Here is a 7483-nt window from a genome sequence, read left to right on the forward strand (position 1 = left end):
CTCACTCTGTCACCCAGACTGGAGTGCAGTGGTGCAATCTCAGCTCACTGCAACCTCCACCTCCCAGATTCAAGCAATTCTCCTGCCCCAGCCTCCTGAGTAACTGGGATTACAGGTGTGTGCCACCACACCTGGCTAATTTTTGTATTTTTAGTAGAAACAGGGTTTCACCATGTTGGTCAGGCTGGTCTAGAACTCCTGACCTCGTGATCTGCCCACCTCGGCCTCCCAAAGTGCTGGCATTACAGGGGACATTACTGCCCCCAACCAGGAGTGTATCTTTCAAAGTGATTAACACTGGAAGACACCCAGATGGCTTCACCAATGAATTAATTCACACATTTAAGAATGAGATAATATCAATTCTGCATAAACTCTTCAGAGTATTAAAAAAAAAAAAAAAAGAATACTTTCCAACACCTTAGGAGGCCTGAATAGCTTCAATTATAAAACTCAACAAGAACATTTCAAGAAAGAAAAATTACAGATCAACATATTTTATACAAATAGGTATAAAATATAAAATTATTTTAAAATTAAGTTCAAATATATAAACTGCCATTTGTAGTTCAAGTATGGTAAAATGTCAGCAGTTTCATGTGGTTCAAATCAACATAGCAATCTGGATCTAGTTATCTTTAAGAACCAAATGAGCTTTGAAAAAAAATCAATGTAAATCACACACAAAAAAAGAAAAATAAATGAACATTTTGATAGATGCAGAAAAAATATCTGATCAGATTTGACACTCAACCATGGTAACAACTCTTGGGTAACCTAGTTATAGACATATTAGTTAATAAAGAATATTCTGTTAAGCAGAATTCTATGAACTCCAAGATTCCCACACAATTGTATGCAAGCTCTGTACAACTCTCTCTTGTTGAGTGTGGGCAAAATCTCACACTCAGTCCCAGGATTAAGTTATTAATCACTTGATGTCTTAATTGAAAGGCAGATTACCCAGGTAGGCCTGACTTAACCAGATGAGTCATTACAGGGAATGGGACCTCCCTGAAGTCCAAGAAATTTGATGCAGGGGAGATTCTCCTTTGCTGGCTTCAAAAATGGAAGAAGCCAAATGGCCAGGAATTGAGAGTGGCCGCTGAAAGTTTAGAGAAAACGCCAGCCAATAGCCAGGAAAACAACAACAACAGGGACCTCAATCCTACAACTGAAAGGAACTGAATTCTGCTAATGAATGACCTCGGAAGAGAATCAATAGCTCCAGATAAGTACCTAGCCACAGGCTGACACCTTAATTTTAGCTTTGTGAGACCCTGAGCAGAGTATCCAGTTGAAACCTGTCCAGATGTATGACATACAAAAGTGAGATAATGACTTTGAATTGTTTTGAGTTGCTGAATTTATGGTAATTTGTTATGCAGCAATAGAGAGCTAAGGTAAACAAGTACCTAAAAATCTATAGAGAGCATCATGCTCAGTGGCAAATATTGCAGACTTTCCTGAGATCAGGAATGCATTTTCACTATTTCCACTCATTACTGTACTGGCCATCCTAGCAAATGCAACAAAACAAATAAACAAAATAAATAAATAAAAAGCACAAATATAGAAAAAAATGAATAAAATTGTCATTGTTTACAGACTACGTGATTCTAGAATACTAGACGATCCAAAAAAATCTACAAACTTTAAGAACTGACAACCATTTCAGCAATGTTGCTGAGTCCAATGTCAATATATGACAATAATTTTATTTTCTTATAATGCAATATAGTAATTGCTTTTGTGGCTAGTAAGCAACATGAAGTAGAAAATAAAATTTTTAAATATTATTTATGATTGCATGAAAGAACAGACGTGAGAAGTATGAAAAATGTGTAAGACTTTTATACTAAAAGCTATAAAATATTTAAATAAATTAAAGGGGATCTAAACAAATAGAAAGTCATACCATGTTCATGAATTGGCTCAATATTGTAAATCTATCAAATCCCCCACAAACTAACCTATGTACTTAATGCTTTCCCAATATAAACTCCAGCAGTTTTTACTTTTTCTGATAAAATTAACTAGTTCTAAAACTCATATGGGAATGCAAAAAAGTCCAAAAAGAGCAAAAAAAGGTATCGTCACACATCAGCTAGGTAGAGAGAGAATGATCTTTTCAATAAATGGTTCTGTGTCTATTAAATAGCATTAAAGAAAAGCAAATGTGTCCTAACTCTTACTTTACATTGTGTGCCAAATTAAATTCCAGATTTACTACAGATTCAATTATGAAGGAAAAACTACAAAGCATTTGTAGAAAAAAAATACAGCAGAACATCTTTCTCACTTGGGTGTAGCAAATATTTTTTAAAACATGACACACAAGGCACATCTCTAAAAGATAAACATTGTTAAATCAAACTATATTGTGATTAAAATGGTGTGTTCCTCAAAACACATAAATACAACAGTTAAAAGGCAACCTACAGAGTGGGAGAAGATATTGCAATGCATATATTCAAGAAATAACTTATATTCTAAACTTATAAAGAACTTCCACAAATCAATTAAAAACTAGGCATTCCCAATAGAAAAAGAAACTGAAAACATGAACAAATACTTTATAAAAGAGGATCTTCCATGGCTAACAAATTTATGAAAAGGTGACCAAATTCATTTATAATCAGGGATATCCATGTTAAAATTAGCATGTACCCACTAGGAAAACTAAAATAAAAAAGACAGAAGGACCAGTACCTACAAGGATGTGGAGCAACTGTAACTCTAATACACTAATATCAGGATGGTAAATTGGTGCAACCATCTTGCAAACCATTTGGGAGTATCTATAGTATCTAAATATCTGCATATCCCCTCACTCAGTTAAAATATTTAGTGTAAAATATTTTCTAAGTAATTATGAAAATTTTATTATTTTATTATTATGAACATCTCAATATTATTTTATATTAATCATGAATAATTATCGATAGCAATAAGTTTATTAAGTAGTGTTATAATTATAATTTATATTCTGTATTGATTCACAGACTAGTGCCTTCTGCCTTCTGGGTAGGTCACATCTGAAAGATTATCCTTTTTGAATCAGTTTGAATGTTCTAGTGACCAGGCCGCACAGTTTCTCTTGACATTTAAAAATGTAAGTTGTTCCACCCAGCCACAGAAGCATACCTAATGTGTGATTCTTATTTATTTAAAGGTGAAAACAGACCAAATTAATCTATGGTGTTATAAGTCAAGATGGTGGTTGCGTTTGGTGTTGATAGTGACTGAAAAGGGGCATAAAGGTGGGGGCAGTGCTTCAGGAGTGCTATAATGGACTTTGTTCTCAGTGTGGGTGCTGATTGCATGAGTGGGTTCTGATTTTAAAAATTCGCCAACGTGTGTGTTTTAATGTGCAATTATGTGAATAAATATTACACTCCAATAAAAAGTGATTTTTTTTCTTCTTAAAAAAAACGGGATACATGTGTAGAACATGCAGGTTTATTACATGGGTAAACATGTGCCATGGTGGTTTGCTGCACCTACTGACCTGTCCTCTAAGTTCCTTACCCTCATCCTCGACCCCCCAACAGGCCCTGGTGTGTGTTGTTCCTCACTCTGTGTCCGTGTGTTCTCATTGTTCAGCTCCCACTTATAAGTGAGAATATGCAGTATTTGGTTCTCTGTTTCTGTGTTAGTTTGCTGAGGATGATGGCTTCCAGCTTCATCCATGTCCCTGCAAAGGACATGATTTCATTCCTTTTCATGGCTGCATAGTATTCCATGGCGTATATAGACCACATTTTCTTTATCCAGTCTATCATTGATGGGCATTTAGGTTGGTTCCATGTCTTTGCTATTGTAAATAGTGCTGCAGTCAACATATGTGTGCATGTGCCTTTATAGTAGAATGATTTATATTCCTTTGAGGATATACCCAGTAATGGGATTACTGGGTCAAATGGTACTTCTGGTTCTAGATCCTTGAGGAATCACCACACTGTCTTCCACAGTGGTTAAGCTAATTTACATTCCTACCAACGGTGTAAAAGCATTCCTGTTTCTCCACAGCCTCACCTGCATCTATTATTTCCTGAATTTTTAATAATCACCATTCTGACTGGCATGAGATGGTATCTCATTGCGGTTTTGATTTGCATTTCTCTGAAGATCAGTAATGTTGAGCTTTTTTTCATGTTTGCTGGCCACATAAATGTCTTCATTTGAAAAGTGTCTGTTCATATCCTTTGTCCACTTTTTTTATGGAGTTGTTTGGTTTTTTTCTTTTAAATATGTTTAAGTTCCTTGTAAATTCTGGATATTAGACCTTTGTCAGATGGGTAGGTTGCAAAATTTTTCTCCCATTCTGTAGGTTAACCTGTTCACTTTGATGATAGTTTATTTTGCTGTTCAGAAGCTCTTTAATTAGATCCCATTTGTCCATTTTGGCTTTTGTTGAAATTGCCTTTGATGTTTTAGTCATGAAGTCTTGGCCCATGCCTATGTACTGAATGGTATTGCCTAGGTTTTCTTCTAGGGTTTTTATGGTTTTGGGTTTTGCGTTTAAGTCTTTAATCTATCTCGAGTTAATTTTTGTATAAGGTGTAAGGAACAGGTCCAGTTTCAGTTGTCTGCATATGACTAGCCAGTTTTCCCAGCACCATTTACTGAATAGAAGATCCTTTCCCCCACTACTTGTTTCTGGCAGGTTTGTAGATCAGACGGTGTAGATGTGTGGTATTATTTCTGAGGTCTCTGAGAACTATTACACTCCAATAAAAAGTGAAACAATTTTAAAGTATTTTCTTCAAGTCCTTTTCTGCAAGTAATTTGCATAAACATGACCACATATGTTAAATGGTAAGGAAATTTGGCAATAGTAATTTCATGCAATTCTGTTATACTCTGAAAGTTTCTTGATTCATTACTCTGTCACAAAGAAATATTTGCTTGATTAGGATTTTTTGTTTTAATTTTCACTCTATTGTGTTCCAGAAGAGGATATTAAGAAACAATAAAAAAGTGTTTTCATTCTGGTGGTAAGGATGCCAATCATAAAAATAGCAACTACCATTTTTTGAAAGTTTATTATGTGTCACAAGCATTGCATGGATTATCTCTGATATTCCCAATATCTGATGAGATTAGTTTTGTTCTTTTCTTGCAGATGGGATAACTGAGGCTCAGAGACTTTATTTAATTTTCCCAAGTCCACATGGATTTATGTCAGGTTTCGTCCCCAAAGCCGTTCTTTTAGGACCACATCACATTGCCCATGGGTCTGTTTCTCACAACAATGTCGGTTCACTGAAATATACCACGAAGATAGCTTCTGCGCTGACCACTCAGCACTATAGAGACTGGGAACACATTCGCTTCCATTTCTAGGGATTCCTGAGGAATCCTTAGGCTGTGGATGTTTTTGTTTTTGTTTTTAACCTTATCTTCCTAAGTTAATATCCCTCCTAAGTACTTAGATAGAGCTTGGAGCACCATGAAAATGTACTGGATATTCAATTTCATCTTCTGCTTTGTAAAATATAAGAATGAATTGATGGCTGGATGTGGTGGCTCACACCTGAAATCCCAGTGCTTTGGGAGGCTGAGGCAGGCTGATCATGAGGTCAGGAGTTCAAGACCAGCCCGGCCAATATGGTGAAACCCCGTCTGTACTAAAAATACAAAATATTAGCCAGGCGTGGTGGCAGGTGCCTGTAAACCCAGCTACTTGGGAGGCTGAGGCAGGAGAATCACTTAAACCTGGGAGGTGGAGGTTGCAGTGAGCCTAGATCATGCCACTGCACTCCAGCCTGGGCAAAAGAGCGGGACTTGAAAAAGAATGGATTGATAGTCTAGACATCCTAAAGCTAATTTTTTACATCAATTACAGTAAATAAAATAAAGAGACATGAGTGAAAGGTGGTAGAAGATACAGTTTTATCTATCAAGAGAAAAAATAATCTTTCATCAATAATCTATCACAAAACATAGATCCTCTTTGACTATCATGTGGAACTCTCGACAGAACTTTTAAACCTTCCTGGTAGAGAAAAGAGAGGATGGATTTATTTGTCTCCTTGCAAGAAGATAGGGAAGTAAAGCTACTTACACTGATTTTTTTTAAAACATACATAAAGACAAAAATTAGACTGATAGAATTGCATTATAGACAAACTTTTCTCCCCTCACCTCTTCTTCCCCTTTACCTCTTCCCCACAGTCACACGACTTTTACTTCCACTCCAATGGTGCATGTCTACAGAGGCAGTTCCTGGGCTAATGTTAGTGATGACACAGATTAATTTAGTTCTTCATAAAAAATTCACTGAGTGCCTGCCATATATACCAGATGTTCTATGTATTGGATGCTGAGGCTACAATGGTAAGTTGGATATTTCTCCTGCCTTCAGAAAGCTTCCAGTCTTGTCACTAATGGATTTGGGGCCCAGTACCCTTAAAATCACCTCAGAGCTGCCTGAATCCATAGACTACTTGCAGAATCACTGGTTTTACTTGGATCAAGCCATTTGAGAAGGAGTCTGTCTCAACAGTCCCCCAACTTCCACCCTCCCTGCACCTTTATTTAACAAGTCACGTGTTTTCTGCAACAAACACAATTTGCCATCCATTTAATTTCCCCTTCAATACTCGAGTTCACACTCTCCTTTTCATTGTCCCTTTTGTCCCTATGTTCATGGCCCCCTCCAGTTGTATCCTAGGAACAAGCGTGTGCACATGCATCATCTCTCCAACTCTTTGAAGACAGGGGCCCCTCACTTTTAGTTAGTGCACGCTTAGAATACCTTGTTCAGACTTGGTTTGCATAGTCAGTTTAGCTTAGGAAATATTATTGGTCAACTGACTATTTAACTCAATCACTCTGAGACTACCTATTCCATATTTCAAAACAGATTGGCTAATCCAGAAGTGTTTCTCTGGGATGAGGTCAGCTGAGGTGGAACAACAGGGCACACTATTCAATGGGGGTATTTAGCTCATTGTTTTTAACGTGTAATCACAGGCCAAGAGTTTGCCAAGAGTAACTGATAATGAGCATTGAGTTTCCCTTGCTAAAGTTAATTCTGTAAGAAAAAAATTCAAATGAATTAAATGAAAATTCAATCATTGATCCTTCCCAGAATCTGTCCTAACATCAAAAATTCCAGAGTTTCTACAGCAAAGTAGGGTGGAATAATTCCTAGAACCACAGAGAGTTGTATAGAATTAAATAGAATTCTTATGAGCAAAACTACCAAGTGCTATTCCATTCCCAGTCCTCCTTTCCTAGAAAGGTGTCCAGTTACTTCAGAGGTCAATGTGAAAGGTTTATAAGAATTATCCTGTTCTCTAATACCCTGTATTCACATTTTAGAATGACTTTATGTCTTTCAATCTAATGCCCTGTATTGGAGAACATTGTTCTTTAATACAACTTTTCCTCCAAGTAAATTTTTCCGCCAAGTAAAGCAAAGGATAAGCAGGAGTGGGACTTGAAATCACCACTTACAAGGTATGGGATGGAT

The 7483-nt window shown here is 36.6% G+C and overlaps 1 long non-coding RNA gene across 1 annotated transcript; it reads left to right on the forward strand.

Moving 5' to 3' along the window:
- The first annotated feature begins 843 nt into the window (after nucleotides 1–843).
- On the forward strand, nucleotides 844–6498 carry LOC126930136 (uncharacterized). Its single transcript, XR_007717465.1, has 3 exons — nucleotides 844–967; nucleotides 3006–3115; nucleotides 6181–6498. It is a non-coding gene; the product is annotated as an uncharacterized LOC126930136 (long non-coding RNA).
- The last annotated feature ends 985 nt before the right edge of the window (nucleotides 6499–7483 follow it).

Source organism: Macaca thibetana, chromosome 11 (assembly GCF_024542745.1).
Source record: "Macaca thibetana thibetana isolate TM-01 chromosome 11, ASM2454274v1, whole genome shotgun sequence".
Lineage (NCBI taxonomy): Eukaryota > Metazoa > Chordata > Mammalia > Primates > Cercopithecidae > Macaca > Macaca thibetana.